The 25,058-nt window shown below is 35.1% G+C and overlaps 1 protein-coding gene across 5 annotated transcripts in view; it reads right to left on the reverse strand.

Moving 5' to 3' along the window:
• The window catches only part of CDH18 (cadherin 18), a 441,257-nt gene that overhangs the window by 185,031 nt on the left and 231,168 nt on the right, over positions 1–25,058 (reverse strand). Inside the window, exon 3 of one of the 5 annotated variants that reach the window (XM_048939478.1) lies at positions 16,196–16,231. The exons of the other annotated variants lie outside the window; for them this stretch is intronic. The gene's annotated coding sequence lies outside the window, so the exon portion shown is untranslated. The remainder of the gene's footprint in view (positions 1–16,195; positions 16,232–25,058) is intronic. 5 annotated transcript variants of the gene reach the window in all.

Below are 25,058 nucleotides of genomic sequence, written 5' to 3' on the forward strand. Positions count from 1 at the left end.
CAGGGCTCCATCCAAGCTAGCCTTTAATGCCTTCAGGGATGGGGCATCCACAGCTTCTCTGTGCAGCCTGTGCCAGTGCATCACCACCCTCAGCAAAGAATTTTTTCATAACATCTAACCTAAATCTCCCCTCTTTTAGTTAAAACCATTCCCCCTTGTCTTGTCACTATCAAACCACGTAAAAAGTTTGTCTCCCTCCTGCTTGAAAGGCCCTTAAAATACTGAGAGACATCAATGAGGTCTCCCTTGAGTCTTTTCCAAGTTATACAAACCAAACTCCCACAAGTCTGTCTTTGCAAGAGAGGTGCTCCAGCCCTCTCTTCATGGCCCTTCTCCAGACTCACTCAAACAGCTCTGCATTCTTCCTGTGCAGACATGCTCTGATTGTGATGGGGCAAGAAGGAATGATTTTAAACTAGAAGAGACAGGATTAGATTAGTTGTTAAGGCCCTGTGTAAAATCTTCATCAATGACCTAGATAGTAGGCAGAATATGCATCCTAGGATGGAAAAGCATGGCCAGCAAATCACAGGAGGCAACATTTTTCCTCTACACAGCTCTGGTGAGATTCATCCAGAGTGTTCTATCCACTTCTGAGCTACCTAGCACAAGAGAGACCTAGACATACTGCAGTAAGTCCAGTGAGCTCTGCTCACTGCTAGTGAGGGCAACCAACTCTGCTAGCCTGTCCCACGTACAGTCTGCTGCTTTCTTGCTTAAACTGAAAGGCAGATGATCTTTTTCTCCTGCTGTTCTTTGGGTTTCTGTCATATCTTGAAAGTTTTGAAGTGACCAGAACTCTGTGGCAATTAATGCTAATACATACAATGATTCGTATAACCTTAAGATCCACCTTACATTTGTTCTTCAGAAACCAGAACCTGTGCTCATGATGATCAGTGCTTTAGTAGAGACCAAATGTATGCATGCTCTCAATACAAAAATCATAAACTAAAAATGCAGCCTACCTCCACAGGGAAAAAAACAAAAAACAACAAAAAAAAAACCTCTACTCACCTGAATGCCTTCTTTGCATCAACAAAGAAATGGGTTTAGAGAATTGAGACTTAAAAGTACAATTAGCAATCCAACCAAAATCTTTCAGCCTGTGTAAATTCTTCAGAATCAAACATCCCAACATTATGCAGTACACATGCTAGTAATTTTTAAAATAGACAGTATGAACACTTATTGCTGTTTCCTGCATGTACCCGCCTATCTTCTTGTTCAAATACAAAAGTACATAAATAAGTTACCTAAATCTGCTGTTTGTCTGATCTCAGTGATCTCAACTTTATCACTCAGTGGTATTATTCTACAGATTTCTTTGTCTCAGACACAATTTTAAAGTGCATGTATCTATAGAATGCATACAACAAAAGTAACAAAAGCCATCCTACAACAAAATGTGAAATGCCACCAAGATCTCTTGCTAACTTCACTGTGAAAAGCTTTTGATCAAGTGTGAATGAACGTAGAGTAAAACCCTGACTGCCATCTTGACAGCATGGACATTACGCCAATGTGATGAGGAAGAAACAAATACATGATGCAAGGTATGTGCAGCAACATTAACTACAACTGTTTTTATTTAATCTTTGTAAATTATAAATGTTTTTAGATGTGATCTACTTTCAATGCTATAGAGAAATGCCAGTAATTGAATTTTATCTTAAGGTTTTTTATTTAGTTAAGTTTAATTAACAGCCACTGGATAATAAAGTATTTATTACCTAAGTTTGTCTAAATTTTATAAACCGGATCTTGGAGAAGACTAAAAAAAGCCTTTCTGCCACCCTTCGTTCAGCCTGTCTGAGGCTGCAGTTGATATTACAGGGCTAATGGAGGCAGCAGTATCTTAGGGATCTCTGGAGGACAGAAAGGTCTTGAGGTACACACTTAATCCCCTAGAGCTATAGGAGTATAGCTGTCTTTGCCTACTTAGTATTGAGGTGTGATGTTTGGATGATTTATAGTATATGAATATGAAGAAATACAACTTCACACTACCAGGACAAAACATAACCTACTTTTCACGGGTTTACTAGTGTATGCGATTCAAGGATACTTGCCAGTTCCTTTTAGGGTATAAAAATACTTTAAGAATTCTAACATGCTTCTGTAGGTGTTATTCAATGTACTTGCAGAGCAAGATTTGCTATCACCAGATCCATAGAGTAAGCACAAACATCTCTTACAACTTTCATAAATCTTTGAAGTTGTTTCCCACATATGCAAATATTTTGTTTGGTTCCAAGCACATCTAATTTGAAAATTCAAAGCAAAAACATAGATCTTCACTTGAAACAGAACATGTAAACTTACTTTACTGTTGTACAAAGATAAATGAACCATATGACATCCTAAAATGATCTCAACAGACAGATTTATGACTCTAGGCTATCTAACCTGCCCTGCTTTTGCAAGAAAGGAGTAAAATTGCCCAGAGTATTAAAATTCTTTAAAAATATGTATACTTTCCTGAAATATCATTGCTTGTAATAAATAATGTAAGGCATTGGTAATTCTATGATTTTGCCTTGCCTATAAGCTTCTGTGATTTTTCTGATGCTAGTTTCTACCATTATTCTTTTCAAACAAAAGTAATTTATTCCTTTTCATCATTTGAGGAAAAAACAAGTATTTGAGATTATTAAGTGGATCTAAACATTTTCCCTCCTATATTCCTTACACAGCATCTTTCATCAATCATTTTAAAACACTGCTGAAAGAAAAGAGAATCAACATGTCAGCAACATTTCTTTAGGATACATACTAAAAAGATCTACTCCCAACAATGTTATGAACATATCATGCTTTCAGACACTGCTTTGAACAAGCAATCACATTCCGTACAACATCACAGAGAAATGACAGCTGAAACACACATCAGCCCAAAACATTTCCCTTTTTCCAAGGTCACCTCAGTGGATTAGTTCTGATGAGGGGATGTGTATGGGAAGTATAAACAGTGGGAATCCTTTCCATTCTCCTTTTTCCATTTATATATATATTATTATATATATTATAATATATATTATAATTATATAATAATAATAATAATAATAATAATAATAATAATAATAATAATAATAATAATAATAATAATAATATATATTATAATATATATATATTATATATTATATATATATTGCATATATATATAAGGCCATTTATATATACATCTCAGATGTATACAGAATCTGAATACGCCCAAAAAACTGCATAAGTTGGGCAGATCTATAAACAAAATCACATAAGCAATCACGTAAGGACATGAGGGACCCATATATACATGTAAGATTACAGGCTGAACTTGCCATTGTTTTTCTGACTGGTGCTTTAATAAAACAGCCACAATTGAAGAGTAATGATCATCATGTAAAGGTGTATTTTAAAATGGTAAGGAAAAAAAAAAAGTATCTCTAAAAGTTTCTGAAGATCCAATGAAAGCAGTTTTTAAAAAGAGAGAACATAGATAAGGATGCATTGCAAAGGTACAACAAAAAGCTCTTAATGCTGGAGATAATTTAGACACAAGAAAACCATTCTGTTCATACACTAAGCTTCCTTCAAAACTTCATCAAACATCTGTCATACACTGTTGCTTTTTGTTGTTTTTGTTTTTCTTTTTTTTTTTTAAATCATTTCCCAACTGGAAAATGGTCCAGAACAATGTTTTATTTTATTAAGTACGTCTTGAGTAATGAGAGAAAACATGTTAGAAGAAATATATTCTATGGCCTTCTAAATGTGAACACAAAGTCCAGTGGGGATGTGTTTTCCCTTTGGAGTAACAGAAGATGACATTATATTAACTCCTAAAAAATTTTGTTTTCCAGTTTTGGTTTTGTATTCTGCTGTGTAAATAATTATCATCAATACAGTGATCAGTCTAATTTTTTTTTTCCTTTTATATTATCTTAGAAAGGTCAATAACTAGGAAAACAATCAAGAAATCAATTTTCTTGAATGACAGTAAGGACATTTTACTAGAGAAACCTAATCCTCTAGAGCATACTTTGCCAAGACTTACTTTATTTATTTCTAAATGTAGCTTCTATAGTCTGTATGTTGATAATTAAATTTCTGATTTGGCTTTCAGGTGCTGTACACAAAGCAGTTTCCAGTGAAATATTGAGACCCACTCCAAAAATGCATATTGAGTCATAAACATTGCTGCCTTCTCTTACTATAACTTTGCTGTCAGTACAAACTATAAAATCTTTTTATTTCTTCTTTATTTTTTCCCCCTCCTATCATTTTAAGAACCATCTGGAAGGGAAGAATAAGGTCAATAAATAAAAAAATTGGTCAAGATTCGAGATAGTATCCTTGTATTTGGAAAATATCTATTGCCTTCCTTCCTTGGAAATAGACATTTGTGGTTTTTTGCTCTTCATTCATAACTGCCCTTTCCTACCTCAAAGATATGATATTCATACAATATTGATATTAAATGGGTACAATCTATATAATAAATAAGCAAAATATTACCAGTAGAATAGCTAAAGTATTCTTATAGTTGCTCTTTTCCAAAAATCAATAATCTAAGGAGACATCTACAAACAACTTGCAAATACAAAAACAAATAAACAAGTGTACTGAATAAAGAATTCATAAGATAACTCATTTAAATGGCAAGATAGATTTCACCAAGCTGGATAAGACTGTTGTTTGTGTTTTTTTTTTTTTTGTTTTGTTTTGTTTTTCTTTTTTTTTAAAAAAAAAAAAAAACCTTTTTAACCTTCATTTCTTCTTTCCTTAAAACAAGATCAGCTTTACTTCACAGAAATAAAAAAGTGAGAAAAAAATTAATAGACATAGTCAAAGCAGTCTTAAATTTCATACAATTTGAAATGCACAAATATGCATATGAAAGAAATACTTTATCGGAAAATTTTGATCTGATATATATGAAGTGAAATATCCCTTTCCTTTATGTGGAGGGACAAAATGTTTTTAAAAAAAGAGGAATATCTGTAGTTTCTGAAGAACTGCTTTGTATTAACGTACAAATTGTACATCAAAAACCTCAAAATCCGCACATTTAAATCTCATATACAAACTTTGTAATGCACAAAGAAATGGCTATTCATATCAACTCAGGCTTGAAAAATTAGGAGAAAAGCTCTGAAGTAATTTAAGGCTGTTAACAAATATTACGTTGTCACTGAAAAATATTTCATAAGCTAAAGCTAAACACGCTTGGCTGCTATACTAGAAAAGATCTGAGGAGCTACTGAGGAGATGAATTGGAAAAAATATTTAAAAAAATAATAATAATAATTTTCCCAATGCAAATGTTACAGTAGTTAGGACAGAAGTCCTAATGTAAATTATTAAGAAAAAAAATAAATAATTAAAAAATGATGTCAAATCTTCATAATACTTGCTCATGGTAATTTCATTTATATTATTTAGCAATTAACAATTAGTTTGCTGATTTGTAAGTAGTAGACCAGAGCTGGTATTCTTCAGAGCCTTTAAATTCTATGAACAGTTTACTCCCAAGCCTGAGCAAAATGAGAAACACAAAGCTTGATCCAGCATCTCTTGTGCTGCATCTGAGTCTTTTCTTAAAGATCAGTAAAAATCATCATACGTTCTATGCGAAGTCTAAGGGTAAATCCTCATAGGTCAATGGAATAAACAAACTTTAATCTAAATTTCCCATGTGGGACAGACTCTGAACTTATTCACCACCTGCTCTGGCAACATAATTCTCTCTGATCCAGAAAAACCTTTCCATTCCTCAGATTACATCCATGTCAGAACCAGCTAAATCCACCTCTCAGTGTAACTCAAAGATAACTATCCTGAATTTGTATAACAGGATTTTTGCATTTGTCACTGAAATTGCCCAGCAAAAGAACTTCATATTGCTTCTTGCGAAAGTCTGAGAAGTTCACACAGAATGTAACAGACTTAGCATGATAAGAAAATCACCTGCCAAGCTTAAATCCTCCCACCAACAAACTCGGTAGATGATTACAGCAAAGTAGCTGAGTCAATAAATCACTTTTCATATTTGTGAAATAACCACTTTACAGGAAGTTATTAGAGGATTCCCAGGTACACCAGCCCTGGCTGCCGTGCTTGGAGGTCAATCAATTACAAATGTAAACTCTATATTGCAGAATACTGAAGAACAAGGTAAAAAATAATTATTACTTGCTGCTTAATGTTAGTCTTTTAATATGCATATTTATAAGACTATGTCTTATCTATGCTTAAACTATATTCACCCCACAGAGAGAATATTCTAAGAATTTCCTTCACTCATACTGCAACTAAGTTTCACGGGCTTCAAAGTATTTATTTCCTCTCCACCATGCCATTATTTTCATGTGAAGCAAAGCATACGCTGTCAAGCAAACATGCAAAATATTAGGCCCTTTTATAAAGAAACTTGTGAATAGGCCATCTTCCCAACTGATTTCCAACAAACAGCTAATGGGAAGTAAAATTATAGCTATAGTCTGATCCTGTCTTACAGCAAAGCCTTACAATGAAACTCACAGAAGGGTCACCTCCTTCGGTCCATCTCTAAGTAGAAAGCAACAACAACACACATCTATCACTTATCTCTGACTAGAATTTTGACAATTTAATAGTAAAGCCCCGTAAGGTTTATCAGGATGCTGTTGATATTGCACTTAACAATGTATAAAAATTTACACCTCCATCACTTTAGTATGAAGAATTATCAGTGAAGTTCCATTAATACTTGCTTATCTTAGTTGGCATACATACAGCTTATACACCTTTACTGACATAATGTAAGTATACGTCTTTGTTCATGTACTTCGGGTACATCAGAAGAATATCCATTTAATCTGCATAAAGGTATGAATGGCTGAAGACAAGGTACACTATAACTGCTGCAGTTAAAAAGATATTTGTATAAATCTTACAGAAAGCTGTTTGCTCTTCGTAGTCATATAAACCTTTAGTTTGTGTTTGTTATATCATCAGATCTCAGAACTCCTGGCAAACAAACAGCATTAGAATATTTTGTCCAGATGAGAGCACATCTCTCACTCAATGGATTTAAAACATAAAGAAAAATAAACAAACCAAAAACCTCTAAAAACCAAATCAGTCTTAATTACCACTGGGACTTTATTTATATCCTTAGATATTCATAAATTTTGACTAGGAGTAGAATATGCCTACTGCTACAAATATTAACAACTATGAATCTTACTGCAGGCTTACTTTGAGATTAATCAAGGTTAATTTTCAAGTTTTCAAGTTTTTTTGTTTTATTTCATGTGGTTGTTTTTTGTTTTTTTTTTTTGTTTTGTTTTTAAGTATTATATTTAAATGACAAAGCAATATTAAGGCTCTGACTCTGCTTCCAAAAAGGCATGAATTCTTTTAATGAAAATGCAGAACATGGTTTCCACTGAACAATGCTTTCATATAACAAAAAAATATTTGTCATACAAAAAGCTTTTAGCAATTGCTTTCTTTTAACAAGTGTATACAAAAAAAAGAAACAAAGAAACAAAAAACCCACAAGAAATATCCACAAACATAGCACTGTGAGGTTGGTCTTGCTTCTATTTATTTTAAGAATAATAAATAATGAAGTGTTTTTTTTTTTTGGACAATGGCGTTCAAGCTCAGGAGCTACTGACAGGAGTTTTCCTATGCACTTTTCCTCATTTTTGCTAGAAACACACCAATAATTCTGCATTTCTGAGTTCCTATTTAGTTTCTCAGAAATAGAACCAAAGTACATATTCAAGAAATAAAGGAGATATTAAGTTTAAAATACTTATGAATATTACAAATATTTCTTTTGCACTCGTTTCACTTTTGAGCTCTGCACAAATCAGGAATCAATGAGATAAAGTTACTTGTTCAGACAGATTTACCTTTAAAGGTACAGACTCCAACCACACTGGGAAATCTTGTCCAATATTTGATTGCTACCATAATCTTATTTTTTTTTCTGACCAAAGTTTCTCACATTCCAGCTTGAGCCCCTTGTATTGTGCTTTATTGCCATGCACGCTGAGAATACAGTTCCATCTACTCTATACTCTCCCATTAAGTAGCCAAAGACAGCAGCAAGATCTCCACAAAGCCTTATATTCTTAGGGATAAAAACTACTTTAAATATCATCTCAGCAGCTTGTCTTTGAATTTACTTCACTACATCAATGTATTTTCTGCCACGGGGTGCTCAAACTGGACACAGTACTTCACGTGCAGTCTTAAAAGTGTTTAGTAGAAAGGAAAAATTACTCCCCTCAACCTACTACTTTCTTGCTCATGCAAAGCTGAATACAGTTGGCTTTCTTTGCACAACTTTCTTTAGTAGGACTCCCATGACCTTTTCTGCAAAGATGCTGCCTGTCCTGCTGGCACCAAGCCTGTACTGCTGCATGCTACATTATTCCACCCCAGATGCCAAGATTTAACATTTGCCTTTGTTGAGCTTCTGTCAGCTCATTTTCCCTGTCTGTAAATGTTCTTTTGCAATCTTCATGAGAGTGCAGTCCACCTAATTTTCTAGGTCATTATTATAGATGTTAGAACAGCACATACTCTAGCTGCAGTTCTTGAGGGATACCAATATTCACTGGCCCCCAGCTGGACTTCTTACCACTGATAGGATGAGGGGAAAAAGCCAGGGTAAGTTAAGGTTGGATATCAGAAAGAACTTCTTTACAGAAAGGTTTGTTAAGTCTATTCCATAGACTCCCAAGGGAGGTGGTTGAGTCACCATCCTTGAACATGTTTAAAAACCGTTCGGATCTGGTGCTCAGGGACATGATTCAGCAGAGGGTTGTTAGAGTTAGCGTAGTTTGGTTAGGTTGTGGTTGGACTTGATGATCTTTAAGGTCTTTTCCAACCTGAGCAATTCTATGATTCTATGACCACAACCTTAAGATCCTTGTGGTTCAGTCAACCTTTGCAGTCTGTATCGCACAAATCTGGCTGTAAGATCACAGAATCACTAACATTGAAAAAGACCTCCAAGATCATCCAGTCCAATTGTCCACCTATTACCAATATCTCCCACTAAACCACACCCCTCAGTACAAAATCTAAATGTTTCTTAAACACCTCCATGGACTGTGACTCCACCCCCTCCTCCTGGCAGCCTGTTCCAGTGCCTGACCACTCTTCAGGAGAAGACTTTTTTCCTAACATCCCAACTGAATCTCCTTGGCGCAACTTGAGGCCATTCTCTCCAGACCTATCAGTAGTTACATGGGAGAAGATGCCAACCACCACCTCACCACTACCTCCCTCCAGGGAGCTGTAGAGAGTGATGAGGTCTCCCCCGAGCCTCCTTTTCTCCAGAGGACATATTCCCAGCTCCCTAAGCCAGTCCTCATAAGACCTGTGCTCTAGACTCCTCACCAGCTTTATTGCCCTTTTCTGAACATACTTCAGGGTCTCAATGTCTTTCTTGTAGTGAAGGATCCAAAACTGCACACAGTTCTTGAGGTGCAGCCTCACCAGTGCTTTGTACATAGAGATGATCATTCCCTTAGTCCTGCTGGCAGAATACAAGCCAGAATACCATCAGCCTTCTTGGCCACCTGGGAACGCTGCTGGCTCACGTTCAGCCAATTGTCGATCAAAACCCCCTGGTCCATTTCCTCTACACAGTCTTCCAGCCACTCTGTTCCAAGTCTGTAGCGTTGCCTTGTGTTGTTGTAGCCGTAGTGCAAGACCCCACACTTGGTCTTGTTGAACTTCACCCCTTTGGCCTCAGCTATCCAGATCCCTCCTAATTGCAGGCAGATCAGCACTTCCTGCCAACTTGGCATCACGTGCAAACTTAATGAGTGCGCTCAATTCCCTCATACATGTCATCAGTAAAGATACTGAACAGGACAAGTAACAACCCCTGGAGAACACTACTTGTGACCAGTTACCAGCTGGATTTAACCCCATTCACCACCACACAATAATAATACAGGAAAAAGTGTTGGAAGTCTTTCTAAAATCAAGTTAAACAACTTCCATTCCCATTCATCATCCTTCAGAAAAGACACTTAGACTGGTCAGTCATGGTTTGCCCTCATTAAATCAATGCTGATTGCACATATTCACTGTGTTTTCCTTAATGTCTTTAGAAATGGCTTCTGAAAGGTTTTGCTCAGTAGCTTGCTAAGAAACTTTCTGAGGTTGACCAGTCCCAAGTTACCTGGATCCTTCTTGAAGACAGCTTTGGCTTTTGCCTTTCTCCAGTCATCAGATGTTTTCCTTGATCACCACAACCTTTCAAGGATGAGAGCAGCCTCACACAGACATTGGGCAACATTCTCAGCCCCCTCAGATACAGCCTACTTGGTCCCATTATGTTAGGTATGTTTAATTGACTTAAGAACTTCCTAGTTCTGTCCAAACCTGTAGAGAGTAATACCTGACACCCAGCTTCTGCTGGTAGGCTCAGGAACCTAGAAAGTCTATAAATCTGGGTAACACCCCTGTAGTGATGTAGTGTAGACCCTGTAGGATGCATCCAGGAAGCCCATCTCATCTTCCACATAATGTGTTTTCTCATTTTACTAATGTTCAGTCAAGAGCCTCTTATTCATCTGTGCTGGTATTCCACCATACATGTGTAACTTTCTGTACACCGATGTGATCCACTGTAACTCTAATTATGTTGTCCCTTTAGGTCAAACAGAGACTCCAGATCCTTTAGTCCTCCACTGCAGACCCCTATAGGATTCAGCCCAGAAGATTCTGAAGCATGACAAAATTTGCTGCCCTAAAGTTCAGGTTTGTAATTTGATTTGCCTTACTCATTTTTCTTTCAGAATTTTAAACTCCACAGTCACTACAATTAAATCTGCTGCTGACTTCCACATCTGCTGCCAGTTCTTCCACTTCTGTGAATAACAGGTCTGCAGAGCACCTGCCCTTATTGGTTTAATAATCATCTGTGTCACGAAGTTGTCTTCAATACATGATAGGAATCTCCTGTTTCGTTTGCTCTTTGTCATGTCATTCTGCCCTTCCTGTAGATAACAAGGTTGTTTTAATCACCTATGTCATAAGAATTCCTGAAGTTGTTCATCTACTTCTGTTTGGTCATGTTATTTGAAGTAGATATCTAGTGCTGAATTACTCACATTGGCCTGTCTCTTGAGACTTGCAGCTCTTAAAAGGCTCACCCCCTGCACCAATGCAAAGCTCTGCGTGTATGAGACACTTCTTTGTGCAAAAATTCTGTGGTCACTTTCACACACTTCTGTTACCATGAAATAGCACAGCAATCACTCTTTCTGAAAATAAATATTTATATGGTATGGAACTTGCCTGCACCTTCTGGATTACTGTAGCTTCCAGCAAATTTTGCAATTTTTTTTAACCCTGCAACTCTGAGGGAACAATAACTTCAGTTTTGAGGTTTGTTTTCCAAGTCCTTTAACATCCATAGATAATATCTAATTGTAAGATGTATATAGTTTTCTTTTGTCTTTCAATGGACCAAAAAACCCAGTCCTTTACAGCATTTTCAATATAAAGGCCAGCTAATGTTTTATTATTAAGAGTTGCATACATTTGTCACATTTATGTTTCCTCCCATGTATAAGTAAAAGGAATGTTTCATATGACTCATTTCATTTAAACTGATTTAATAAATCATACCAGGCACAGCACTCATCTGAACCAATTGGTCATTTAAAATTTGTTTCTGCACTTCATTTATTCACTTGCTACCTTTGAGCAGCACGTTGATGGTCTGCTTCAGGAATTAAAAAAAAAAATTTTTTTTAAGAAAATAGTTTCTACTACTTATATACAATTAGGAATGTAGCTTTGGATTACTACATAGCAAAGAAAAATAATAAACAATAATACATAGACTACTGTATAATTATATTGTCTCACACTTCATGTCTATACGTGGGCTCTATTGTGAGAAGTTTATACAGAACAGTATTTTTTTCACTTATTTCATTTTACATATTAATATTGCTGATGCATTTGATCACAGAAATATGACTTCTCAAGAATAAATTCTGTTTTGGTATTTCAAATTTAAGTAATTCTTATGGAAGCTTAATACTGATAGCCCTTAGCACTAAGCTACCAGAGGTCAATTTCAAAGGAAAAAATTTTTTTAATATAATGAATGTTGACTTCTTATAATTTGCTCCTGAGCCCAGAGGGTACAGTGAGATAGTATTTTCAATCTTTCATACGTGCCAATGGAAGCAGAATCCAGCTGATTTTCTTTTTAAATTAAAGCTGGAATTCTTAAATAAATTGCTTGGTCCAGAAACTGCAGCTTAAGAGAGCCCACAAAAAAAAAAATAAATAAATAAAATAAAAAAGAAGAAAACATTGATGGAATGCAGTCCTCACGGTTTCAGGAGGAGCTAGCTAGACAACAGGCCAAACAATTCTTCCAGAAAAAGTACTTTAAAATAATCATAAGAGGTAATAACTAACAGTATGGGAAAAGGCTGTCAAAGAGAAAATCAACTTATATGAAGTGTATAAACATGCTGCTCCTATTTCTTCTTGCAATCGCTCTATACTTAATTTGTTGCTATTTATTCGTACAGTATGGAATATCTCACCTCTGTATTTGCTATTTGTTTTTATTCAGTCATGAACAATCAAGGCCTCAGCCTGTATTGTGGATCAGCATTTTACTGCTGTACAAACTATGGATCTTTGGACTGGACTTTAAGATGGGAGCAAGGATAGTCAAAATGGCCATAGTTTTAACAGTGCACAAAACACACAATTACAACAGGCAAGTCTACTCTGAATTCCAAATACATATCATGTGAACTATATAGAGATCCTCTCAGGGAATCTATAATACTGTCAAGGGTATCCTTAGTGAGAAAGACAAAGATCACAGCTGAGGTAGGTGCATTAATTCAGGGGAAAGCATGAGCTGGGGTGAGAAGGGTCCCTACAGGTTAGCTCCAATAAAGATAGCACTGTAGCCAAGACTAAAAGAAAATTGGCTTTGCATGCTCATCAGTGGCTTTTTTTTTTTTTTTTTTTTTTTTTTAATGAAACTTGTTAAAAGATAGCCACAACCAAAAAACATCATTGTGTTAGGTGAGATCACAGATCATTCTGCTCACTTACAGTGAACATAACTTGTATGACTTACTTACGTGGTAGAAAGCAACACGCAATAATTAACTCACAGTAACGTAAAAGTGATTGCATGCACATTTCTTGATAAAATGTTTTGCTTTGTTTTTTAAATACAGCTTCTCAGTCACCATATTATTATGCTTTTCCTTGCATATTTTTGTGTGGTTTATTTTATTTTGGGCACCTACCTATATATATAAATGATAGCTACAAGATACATGAATTTTCATCTGCTTTCAATTTTAGATTATATTCTTATTCCTGAACAGTGTATGCATTCCTACACCTTAAAATACTATCTTCAGTGGTTACCTACTTTCTCCATGCAGACAGAACTAGACACTACGTCTAGGCTGGACTGCTCGCTTGCAGAGTAAGAAATCCTGTTAGATTTCATAGTGAAGTTACATTACAAATACATTTTTTCCAGTAATGACAAATGGTAAAGTGGTTTGGTTGGGACCGCAGCAGTGCATTTGATCTGCAGCGGCTGACATTTAACTTAGCAGACACCCAGCTGTGGTTTCCACACTGGAAGACGCTGGACAGTGGAGGTTCCTCCTTGCTGCTGCCAGGGTTTGGGATTTAATCAAGTTCCAGAATCACAAGCAGTTCCCTTCATCTGGATCCAGTTTATGCCACTATAAACCTGCCCAGTGTTACTCATTTTGGGAATCTGAACAAGCAACATAAAACCTTAAGCAATTTAATCAGTGACCCTTCCAATCAGGACATACTAGCCCTAAGTACAAATGCAGTGTGGGGTAACACGTGGGATCTGTTTTATGTTAGTATAAATCAAAGTCAAGCACAGAAGATCTTCCTTATCCTCAGGCCATTTGAACAAATCTTTCATGTGTGAAATGCAAATGAAGTAAACAAATTCAAGCAGAGGATCTGTCAGTCTCTGACACTATCCTTACTACGAAAGTGGTATTAACCACATCCTGAAAGAATGTCTCTGATGACTCAGTGCTGGGTATTTCTTGTTTGCTTCTCTAAAAACCTCATCAGAATTATAAAATAAGCTAATCACAGAAGAAACAGATTTCTCTTTACTAATGCTTTGGCTTTCACTGTATACATATGCACATAATAATAATTGTATACCATCACTTAAACAGTAGCATGGGAAAAAGGAAAAAGATAATAAATAGGGGTCTGACCATGAGACTCAGGCTACTGCAAAGTATCAGTAACATTCTTCAAGCCTCAATATCATAATTATTTCCACAAGATCTTAGATACAAGTGAAGAACTGCAAACTCTGAACAATCAAATAAATCAAAATGGAACAGGTATGGCTCTTGTGATGGCCCTGCCAAAAAGAGAACAAGCATCTCTTCACTGAAGGAGAAGAGCAGTAACAAGGATGCCAATGTAACAGCTGGGGTTTTGATGACTGTAATACCAAGAAAAAAAGTCTTTTGTGGAACTCTTAAGGTTATGTGTATGCTTAAGCAATATGACTGGCATCATTTAGGAACCATCCTTTTTTTTTTTTTTCCTCTCTATAAATACATACACATACATATGGCCTGAGAATTACAATACACTCAAGATGTTACGATGAGTATTTTTAATAAGAGTATGAATAAAAAGAAAACATAATGAAAATTTTACAAGTTGGTAGAAAAAAAAAAAACAAAAACAAAACAGTAGTATGCCATTGCAATCAGTTTTTGTGACTGACTTCAACATAACATTAGGCTTATATTCCTTCAAGGTTTTTTTTGTATTCACTTGTTTTTCTTCCCCTCAATTTCTAAACAAATAGCTCCAAGCTTTTTAAAAACTGAAGCAGAAAACATACATAAAAGTGACATATATAACTTAGTTAACCAATTCTTTGATTCCTCAAAGAAACAGGACAGATTTAAGTAAGGTTTACTGCCACAGAAAAATTCTTCAATAAAACCAAGAAAATGCACTGCAACAACAGATTGTCATGGAAGCCCCACACATTCCTTGGCTATCATGGCGAACAATTTTGAGCTTCAGCAGAGGCAAAATCCCTACAGTGAATGCAGTGCCCCAGCCAAGGAGCCCAAGTCCTACAACTGCTTTACCACAGTGACTGACATAGAAAAACAAAGAAGTTCAATCAAGCTAACTCTAATGAACTTAGAGCACTTGTATGAAGCTGAACCGAGCATACAGACTCTCAGCTCTCAGCTGAAGATGACATTTGGATTCAACTGTCTTGCTATCTGCAAACTTTAGTCTGTAATTCATCACCTAAACGGAGAGCAATGTAATTTACATGCACGTCTTTAACACAAATAAAATGTTTGTACATACAGATACATAAAGAATAATTTTGGAGGAGTTTCTACTGCTTTACATCATTTTTTTTCCCTTAATCTTTCTTATCCGTTCTGCAATATTTCTGATTCAATTTTAACAATAAAGTCTTAGAAGATCTTGAAAAAGCCCAAAGCAGCTCCACTGTTTCAACTAAAAAACAGAACATGCATAACTAACAAGATAATGAAGTTTTTCAATATTTTTTTAACCACCTCTTCTGAATTTTGTGAGCTTTACATTGATATTTTGTAGTTATTAAGCATTTATTTGGAATTATATAATCATTAAATTTTTTTCTTTTAAATAAACTATATTAAATGAAAGCTGTTGCACTAATCATGAAGTAAAATTTGCCCCATTTTATAATTCAGGATGTTGAGGAGAAACAGCTTAAGTAACCATAAAGAATCATTGCCAAAATTCATGGGCGGAGCCCAATGCGCTTTGGGAAGACTGTAAGTAACTCCCACCATCTTCCAAGTTAGTCCCAGGCCACAAAACTGTTCTTGTTTCCTACTCATATAAACACTGGTATAACTGGTATAACATTGTTACAACTCAATGGCATTAGAATGTTCTTGTCACAGAATTTGTCTGAATTATATAAAACTTGCCTTTGACTATACTTGTATCTGAAAAACAAATGTGTTACTACTTTAAAATCGCTTCAAGGTATCTGAAAATGCATTGAATTCATTTTATTCTAAAAAAAAAAAAAAAAAAAAGAGCTATGAAACAATGGTTTCAATTGTTTATATCTACAGTTTTCAGAAATACTCACTTTGTTCAAAGCTAATCTTTTCCCAAGTTTTGGCCACTGCAAGTTACAGAAAGAGAAAAATCAATTAAAATGTAACAATGAACTTGAAAATTGAAAAGGTATCATAAGAAGTAGGAGCCAGCAGTATCAAATAACAATAAACAACTTTGTCTTATTCTAGGAATGCTCCTCACCTGGAGGTCTTAGAATACCTACTAATATCTTTGTAAACAATTTATTAGCAAGTTTATATTTATTAATGCATGACAAGTCATATTATTTTTCAAAATACATATTCACAAAGATGAGAATAAAGTCAATTTAATAATACAAGGTGTTATAATTTTTTTTCTATTTGTGCAATTTATAACATTAAGAGTAATTAATGCAAAGTAAAACTCACTAATAAAAGACAAAAATAGATATAACTTGCCTAATTGTGTATGCATGTGAGGCAAACACTATACTGACATATATAAAGTTAGAAAGATTATGATCAAACATTTTTAAAACCAAACTGTAATATTAAATTACAAGATGTAACATTTAGGACGCTATAAATCATTTTACTGTTAAGATATAAAATTGGCTGTGAAGATTTGATACATTTGTAGTTTTAAGGCAGATAATAAGAAAACACTGCTTTTTCAATGTGTGACTAATGTTAACATTAAACAGCTCTACTATACCTTGGGATTTTGATGGTAATTGGAGCACACTACCAGAACCCACACTGCTCAGTGCTTCAAAATGAATGGCTGAACTGGATAAATGCCAGGAGCTTAAGGTATCTGTTTTCAATCTTCATAATTAGTGACAAGGCATGAATTGAATACTTAAAGGAGTGAAAACATTCCTCGACTGAATCTTAGTATGCAAAAACCATCCTACTGAATTATCTCCTTGGCTGGCATCATGAAATGTGTGATCTGGCAAGAGGTATAGATCCAGCTCAGCCTAACTGACTGCATTAACTCCTGTAATGTTATAGGAATGGAATTATAATATTTTTTGATGGCTCTGAAGATAAAAGTGTCTCAGCTATTTTATGAACAGGATACAGAAAGGAACAAACCATTTGTTCGAGGTACTCAGTTGTGGAAAAACTTTTCTCAGAATAGAATAGATTTTATAGAACGATTCATTAAGGAGGCAAATTTTACAACTGTTATATACTTCATATTTTCTGAAATAAAAATTACATATGGCACTGTATTCTTTTTTCCCCACTCGATTTTGATCTGAAAAAAAAAAAAAAAAAAAAAAAAAAAGTACGTTTGTAGAACACCTTGCACATCCTGTACAACATGGTTTGATAATTAAATCAGCAACAGATGAAAATGCATTAAACCATGAAGAGGTCACTTGCAGTACTAAATGGATACCCTAAACTTCGCTTAACCTTGAGAACAGATGCAAAGCTAGTTGTTGGCATAATTCTGCCCAAATTTAAAAAACAAATCAAATAGATCAAAACAAAGGCCTTCAGGATTTTTAGGGGACTAAGTTTGCTAAAGACTGTGGACAAGCAGTCCTGATAAAAGCCTGAGAGAATGCTGGTTAAATGTGCTAGCTAAAAGCTATCCCTTAATGTTTATGAGTTGAGCTACTTCAAAAACAAAAATCCATATTTAAAAAAAAACAAAAACACATCCTCCAAGATCTGTTCTGAACTTCCAAGTTCCCACTGTCCCTATGAGACACATCCTGCAGACTCTCCTTTTGCCTTGGTGTTAATCTGGCTCAATCACCTTCCAGAAGGTAATAGGTCTTTTCCTATAGGAATAGGTCTGGGTGATAGGTCTTTTCAAAATTTGCTGAAAGTGTTACCAAAGCAGAGTATCTGACAAATCCATGGTGCTAAAAGCAACTATAGCACTCCATATATTTCATTTTCCTTGTTTCTTGACATTTGGTACCATGTAAACCAGGGACTACACCATAAACTTTCACTTTTGTCATCTTTTCCTGCACATTAAGAATCAAGAAACATAATTCCTATTCAGGTCAGAATTATTTTCTCTATCTATAATGCCAACTTTGTTACAAGAAGTGTTTGGGAAACAAAGTATTTCTGAAAGCAAAAAAAAACCATGTATTCTATACTTTTGTACTGTTTGTGAAGAGGAGCTCATATGTAGTAGCTGGAATGCCAAGACTTCACTCATTTTTTTTTTTAACTGAAAGTAATAAATTTGACTTTCCTCTCAAATTAAATCTCTTAGGTTGCAACTGCCTATCTTGAAGATGACATACTGCCATCAAACATTTGTTTTTTTACTGGTTGCCATGGAAATGAAGTGGAAAGTTCATTCTACAGCCCTTTCCGCTTGTTCCCTTTGTTCTATTTTAATAGGAAAATTGGTTATCACAAGCACTTTGTGAGCTATTTTTCTTTCAGATGGTCATAGAAAAGCTCTATCAGTTACTTGCTATTTCCCTATTTCATTATGTCTCAACTACTTACCTTGGATAATACAGATGTTATACCCAGAACTATTCTTACATCTCTTTGTCAGAATTCTGATTCTTTTCCCAGATATAAAAATTAAACCAGCCTAATAATCATACACACCCTCACATTGTGTTCTCCTGCCAAATCAGAACTTTCTATACATTCCTTTCTTCTTACCCATTTAAACTTCTAAATGGATCTCTCTGTTCAGCCTTTAACATACTGTGCAACATAGAATTCATTTCCTACTTCTTGTAAAGTAACCAACAACTATTAGTGTCAATCTGGGCAAGTACACCCATGGATTCCTCTCATAACAACAAGGAGAGAAAACAGTTTTATAATGCTTTCAGAACTACAGAGAGAAAAGAAAAACAGGCTAGTAATTGCATAATTGCCTTTGTTTTCTGAAGAACAAGGGGGCATTCCTTAAAGAGCTATGATGGTAATGATGATTATGGACACAAATGATTTCATGAACTAGGGAAGTACTTGATCAAAATTCCTTTCCTTTAATATCTGTCAGTTTACTGAAAACTTGCAGGATGTACAAGATTTTAGTCAAAGTAACAGGAGGTAAAACTTCTGGAAGCATTAAGGTCAACATTAAGCTCAGAAAGATATTTCACTAGCAGCTTCCAAAGAAAGAATATATTGACTAATGAGAGCTGAATATCACTTTGAAGTACTGAGAAATGGCACACATACACACAAAAACCCCTCAGCATCAAGAAGGAGGCATCAAAACAGCGAGATAACAAACCTACAATGTTATTTAGAGAAATTTATGATCTTTCCTATCTGAGTCACAGAATACAGAGAATGAAAGTGTGGCTAGTGTATTTATATCCAAATTATTTTCAAATGCCTTAAATCCATATGTCAAACAAAACAGCAGAGTAGTAATATAGCATTAAGGATCACATTTCACTCTGGGGCACAATTCTAGTCCTGCAGAGAAACCTGAGGAGACCTGACCTGCATAGATATAGCGTAATCCTTCAGTTGTGCTTCAAGCTGGGATTTGGACAAACTCTCTGGTTGAGAAGAGACTATCATCCTTACACAGGACAATTAGGGTGTCCATACCTGCAATTTTGCTGTTTCTTTAGGAGCAGATGTGTAAGACAAGTGAATAATTTGGCTAGATTCCTATTCCCTTCAACTGCAGACAAAGTTTTATTGTAGTTATTCACGTGGTCTCCATTTTTGCAACAAAGTACCTTTTAAATCAGAAAACTGAATAAAATTCATAGTGCCTCAACTTTCTTCCTCTTCCCCTTCATCAAGCAGGCTAAAAACAATACAGAGTGTATAACTGCATGGTTCCTTCTCTGCTTGCTGTTTCTGCAAGTAAGTATACAGAGAGCAGAAGAGAAAATAGACTAAATTATTATCTGAGCTGGAATAAATTACGTGCTCCATATAGCAAAAGAAGAGCAGGTGTTCCTTTTGGAGCAGAGCAACACGCTCTGGTGTGAGCTTAATAAGTTAAGCAGACTCCACTGAGACAGACTGAAGATATCAGTCGCAATGCACCTAGTACCAAGAACTCTGTTTATCTTAAATTCCTCAAGTAGTTGTATCATATTTGTCAAGGCTATTTAATTTAAATAAACTCTTCAGGAACCAGAACCACAAGCAGCAAAAATCTATATCTACATGGGCAGCAGCAGAGATACATGGCTATACCAGCTTAGAATGTGTAAATCAAAATCATAATAAAAGGCTTAAAAATGTATTTGATCATACCACTGTTGCTACTCCTTTAGCAAGAAGAAGGACGTGGAGCAATACAGAGATTTGCTGAACAAACAGACTCATGGAAAACCATATTACTACAGTAAACTTGATAGAAAATGAATAAATTCTGCTGAATGGTTTCCGCAGAAAACTCATGATTCCCTATATAGCAGATCTCAGCTGCAGAGGTTACTATACCTTGCAGAATACAGTAAACTCTTAATGCATGACGACTAGCCCTAACAGCAGGCAACTGTAGAAATTTATGAATGAAAGTATCTTTATTTAATCATTTATTTCAGAAAAGAATATTTTCACTGTTTATATTCTGACAAGATAATCAGTCAGCACAATTTTGATTATATTTTTCATTGATCTATCATTTTTCAATGCACTTTTAAAAACTGTACAAATAAATACACACCCTTCCTCACATATACACAAGTGTTATTTTACTGCGCTCATTCCAGATTCTGTTGTTGAAGGTTCAAATGAGCATGTGAGTAAGCCCTTACTGATGTAAATGCTGCTTATCCCAGAAAGTAGTCAGTCTCACATTGATGACCCTATTCATACCACTGAAACTTCAAACAGAACTTTCAGACAGATTTAATATGCTCATTACATGCATTTTAAATTGCATTTTCTTCTCTGTGAGTTCCAAAGTGGAAAAAAACAGATTTTTTTTTTTTTTTCCATGATAATTTATACTAAAATAATCCCTGGACTACAATTATATATTCATTCAAAATAAGGAAGAAAATTATTCTGGCTCTAAACTGGGGATACCTGTTACATCCTCATCTTAAGAGACAAAATTCAATTTTCACTGCAAACAAATGTAGCTATGAAACAACTAGTGCCATATCAAAGCTTTTAACTGCTTTTAATTTTTGCTTGTTTATTTTAGACTTTTAAGGATCACTTCATAAACATGTCATGGCAAATGTTTTTCTATTTCTACTTTTAGAAAAGGTTTCAAGTGCTATCATCAATCCTTCTGTCTTACAGTACCTGATATAGTTGCAAACAGTAAACATACTGTGAATAATGTGAACTTAACAGTTTTAAGTGGTCCCTGGTGACAATATTAAATTTGATGATAATTTTTCATTGAAGTACACAACAATAGTTTAGCACCTTCTAACTGCGCATCAGTTCTTCACCAGCAGACAAGAGAGCTTCTGAGGGATGTCTTACCAAAGTCCTCAACTCACAGTTGTTTCAGTGGGGATAAGAAATGGAATTAATAGTTATAATGGGCGTGCCAAGAGTGGATGCTTTCAGGGCTGCATAAATATAACAGCAATGAAAGAGTGAACAGAAACACATACTATATTGAATTTTATATAGACATTTTATATTTGATGATGAACTCTTGTGAAATTTTAAGACCCTCATCAACATGTACAACAACTGTGACATACAGGTACTGTTAGACACTGAAGGCACTATAAAATATTCTTGGCGCTACCATATGTTCTCAGTGCTCCTCAAGTCACAAAAAGTTATCAGAGATCAAAAAAGACAAGTTAGTATGATAGTCACCTGATATCTCTGTTCTATCTGTCCAAACAGTCAGGGAAAAGACATAGTGAATTAAGAACTAATTAAGAACCAATGATTTCCTAAGTAAATATAATGGCTCTAAAAACTTACACTCCTTTTCTGAAATGCATCACACAGTTGACAAACGCTTATGTTCTCAAGATCCTAGTTGTGTTTTCTCTTTTCTCCCAAATACCTTTTTTACTAAATGCTTTTGAAAAGACTATCATTTCTTGAGTAGGAAGCAAGATATTTTCATGCAGTATTAACATGCCATTACAAAGAAATACACAACTCCTTTCACACTTCATAAATAGAGGCTTTTTCTTAACAAACACAGAACATTTAGCTATCTCTACATATTTCATCTAAAGAGATTACTAAGAAATAATTATTCTTTAAATGACAGCAAATAACATTTCTAACACATAGGCTGAAAAAAAGTTTCAACCTTTAATGCACTTGAAAATAATTTTATAATCCAGGAATGAAAATAAAGTTTGGAATTTTTACTTTACTCAGAGAATGTACAGAAGACAACAGGCTAAATTAAATCCCCTGTAGCATACTTATTTTTGTCAGTGTTTGATCAGGATAGGTCTACCTACTTATAACATAGTCATTTTGTTATCAGAAGTCTGATGAAGCAAAGTATTTCAGCATCAAGCCGCATAATTTGATGCCATTTTGAACATCAAGAAATACCATAATACTCAAATACATACAAGCAATGCATTTAGCACAGTGCCTGCAAATAAACTTACTGGTTTATATTAACAGCACTCAAGAAGGAAGAAAAGAAAAAATCAGCTAACCAAAGTATAGGAATCAATACTGTTACAGTTCCTTGATAAAAATACACAGTACATAATCCCTTTACTCATTTGGAGCTTTACAATGATGACAGAGTACAGATGATCCATCAAAGACACTTTTTATGCATTTGGCTGTAGAAGTAATACTATTTTTTATTTAGACTACTTGAATAACCAAAGTGAATACTTTTGGCTACAATGGATCATCCAACAATAGCTATTGAAACAGTACTACCAAAAGCTAGAATGCTTTACCAGATGATTTACAGGGCCACAGGACTAAGCTTTTTTTTTTTTTTTTTTTTTTTTTTTTTTTTTTTTTTTTTTTAAAAACCAACACATAGAGCAGGTATACAAAATTTTCTGCTTTCTTCTGTAAGATTTCTATTGATACTGACAAGGCAACATTCTGTAAAGCAAAAGTTGAAGGTACTCTACTAACATCCCAAAGACAAACTCTCAAAACATATAAGTAAAATACACAGTAACAAGGACATCTTTTATTCAAAGTTTCAGATCCCTTAATATCACAGAGCATTTACAACTAAAGTAATAATTGTTGTTAAGTACAATGAAATCCAAGAAGGAAAATTTTTACATACTTGAATACAGAATATACATCATTCTCTCTTTCTTCCTTACACTGAATAATGGCTTATTCAAAGTAAGTAAGTACATCAGAATCACCATCATAGACAACTAGCTATTCACTGAAAAGCTTAAATTTTCAGCACAAGATTTAGCAAATAATCATAAAGTTCACATTTAACAAACTTTAAACTCAGTCACTAGTAAGGAAGACAGAAAGAAAACAGCATTAGTTTTGGGTATGTTGTATAAATGAAATGGCATAGCATGAGAAGAGGAAGGGTTCTTTTTGTTTGTTTGTTTTACAATTGCTAAATGATCCTGGAGTTTATATACTACTTTTCAAAAGAAAATCAGCAAGACCTCAATTACATGATGCTATTGTACCAGACCACTGAAAAAACACTTCATCTATGTTATGCCAGTAAATCCTTGCAAGACAAGTCATGGCGATGTCAACAGGTTACAGGCTAAAGACATGGTCTTGCGAAGGAGCCCTGTGGAGACAGGACAGCCCTGCTCTGTCCTAAATTCTCCTGTTTGCTACGGAAGTTTTGAATGCAAACTTGCTTACGGTGAACATGTTGACAATGAACCTCATTAATCTAGCAGATACAAAAGGATGCTTGGTGACACTTTGAGGCTGTAGCACTTTAGAACTTTCGGACAAGCACTCTCACAGACCAACAACCACCGCACTTGGCAGACCAACATCAGAAACCAGACTGGTGACTTTTTCCCTCCCCCCCATTTCTCTCCTTTCTTCCAGATAAAGTTGTTAAGTAAAGCAAGGCTTATTTTGATTTCTTATGAAGTTGCATCATTTAGCTGCACAGCTTAGATGAATATAACCGTACGAGTTCCAATACTTGTAAGTTAAATGTGCTACAGAGAGTCTCCTTAAAACTGATGATTCTGCTTGGACCCTGAGGATCAATTTCACCATAATTTAATCCAGAAGATTTTCAAGTCTGGTCACCACTCCCACCCTTCACAGGCAATACATAACAATTTTGCTTTGAAAACTTCAAGTTTTTTTTTTTTTTTTTTTTTTTTTTTTAAGTCTCATATTCCTATATAAACTCATAATATTGCATTACTGTAACAATCAGAAAGACCAACACAATGGAATGGCATTACAAGAGATGTACTGACAAGGGAACTACAGTGACAGAAAGGCGTTATAAAGAAAAAGGGAAGCGCTCACCCATCTCTGAAGATCTAGGCTCACAGGGAAGACTTCACAAGGAAGGGATCTCCAACCAGAGATCCTTCCACAGTGGCAGTCAGCCCTTAATTGGGGTCTAGGAGAGAGGCACAGCCAGGCTCAACCCCTTCTGGTCACACAGCTGAATGACTTCACCTGTGCTCCCATGACCGACTCAGTCCTTACCTCAGGTGACCAATCAGTGGTCGAGGCCCTAACTCAACAGGTCCCACACACACTGCAAATATTTTGCAAATATTTATTAACTGAAAGAATCCAGAGAATATATGTCCTACAACGGAAAAAATTCCAGTTCTTTAAGTTGGAGTTTCTTCCATTTTCATCAATATCTGCATTCAAATATTTAACAAATATATAAATCCAATTCTTGTAAATACAGACATACAAATTCTATTTTGCTAGTTTATTTCTCATCCTACATCCAGACAGAGTTTGTTGTCAGAGCTTGACTCTTGGATCTGTCCTTCTTTACTTGCTAGTCTGTCTTGAATTGCACTTTCCTAGCAT

Source organism: Lagopus muta, chromosome 3 (assembly GCF_023343835.1).
Source record: "Lagopus muta isolate bLagMut1 chromosome 3, bLagMut1 primary, whole genome shotgun sequence".
Lineage (NCBI taxonomy): Eukaryota > Metazoa > Chordata > Aves > Galliformes > Phasianidae > Lagopus > Lagopus muta.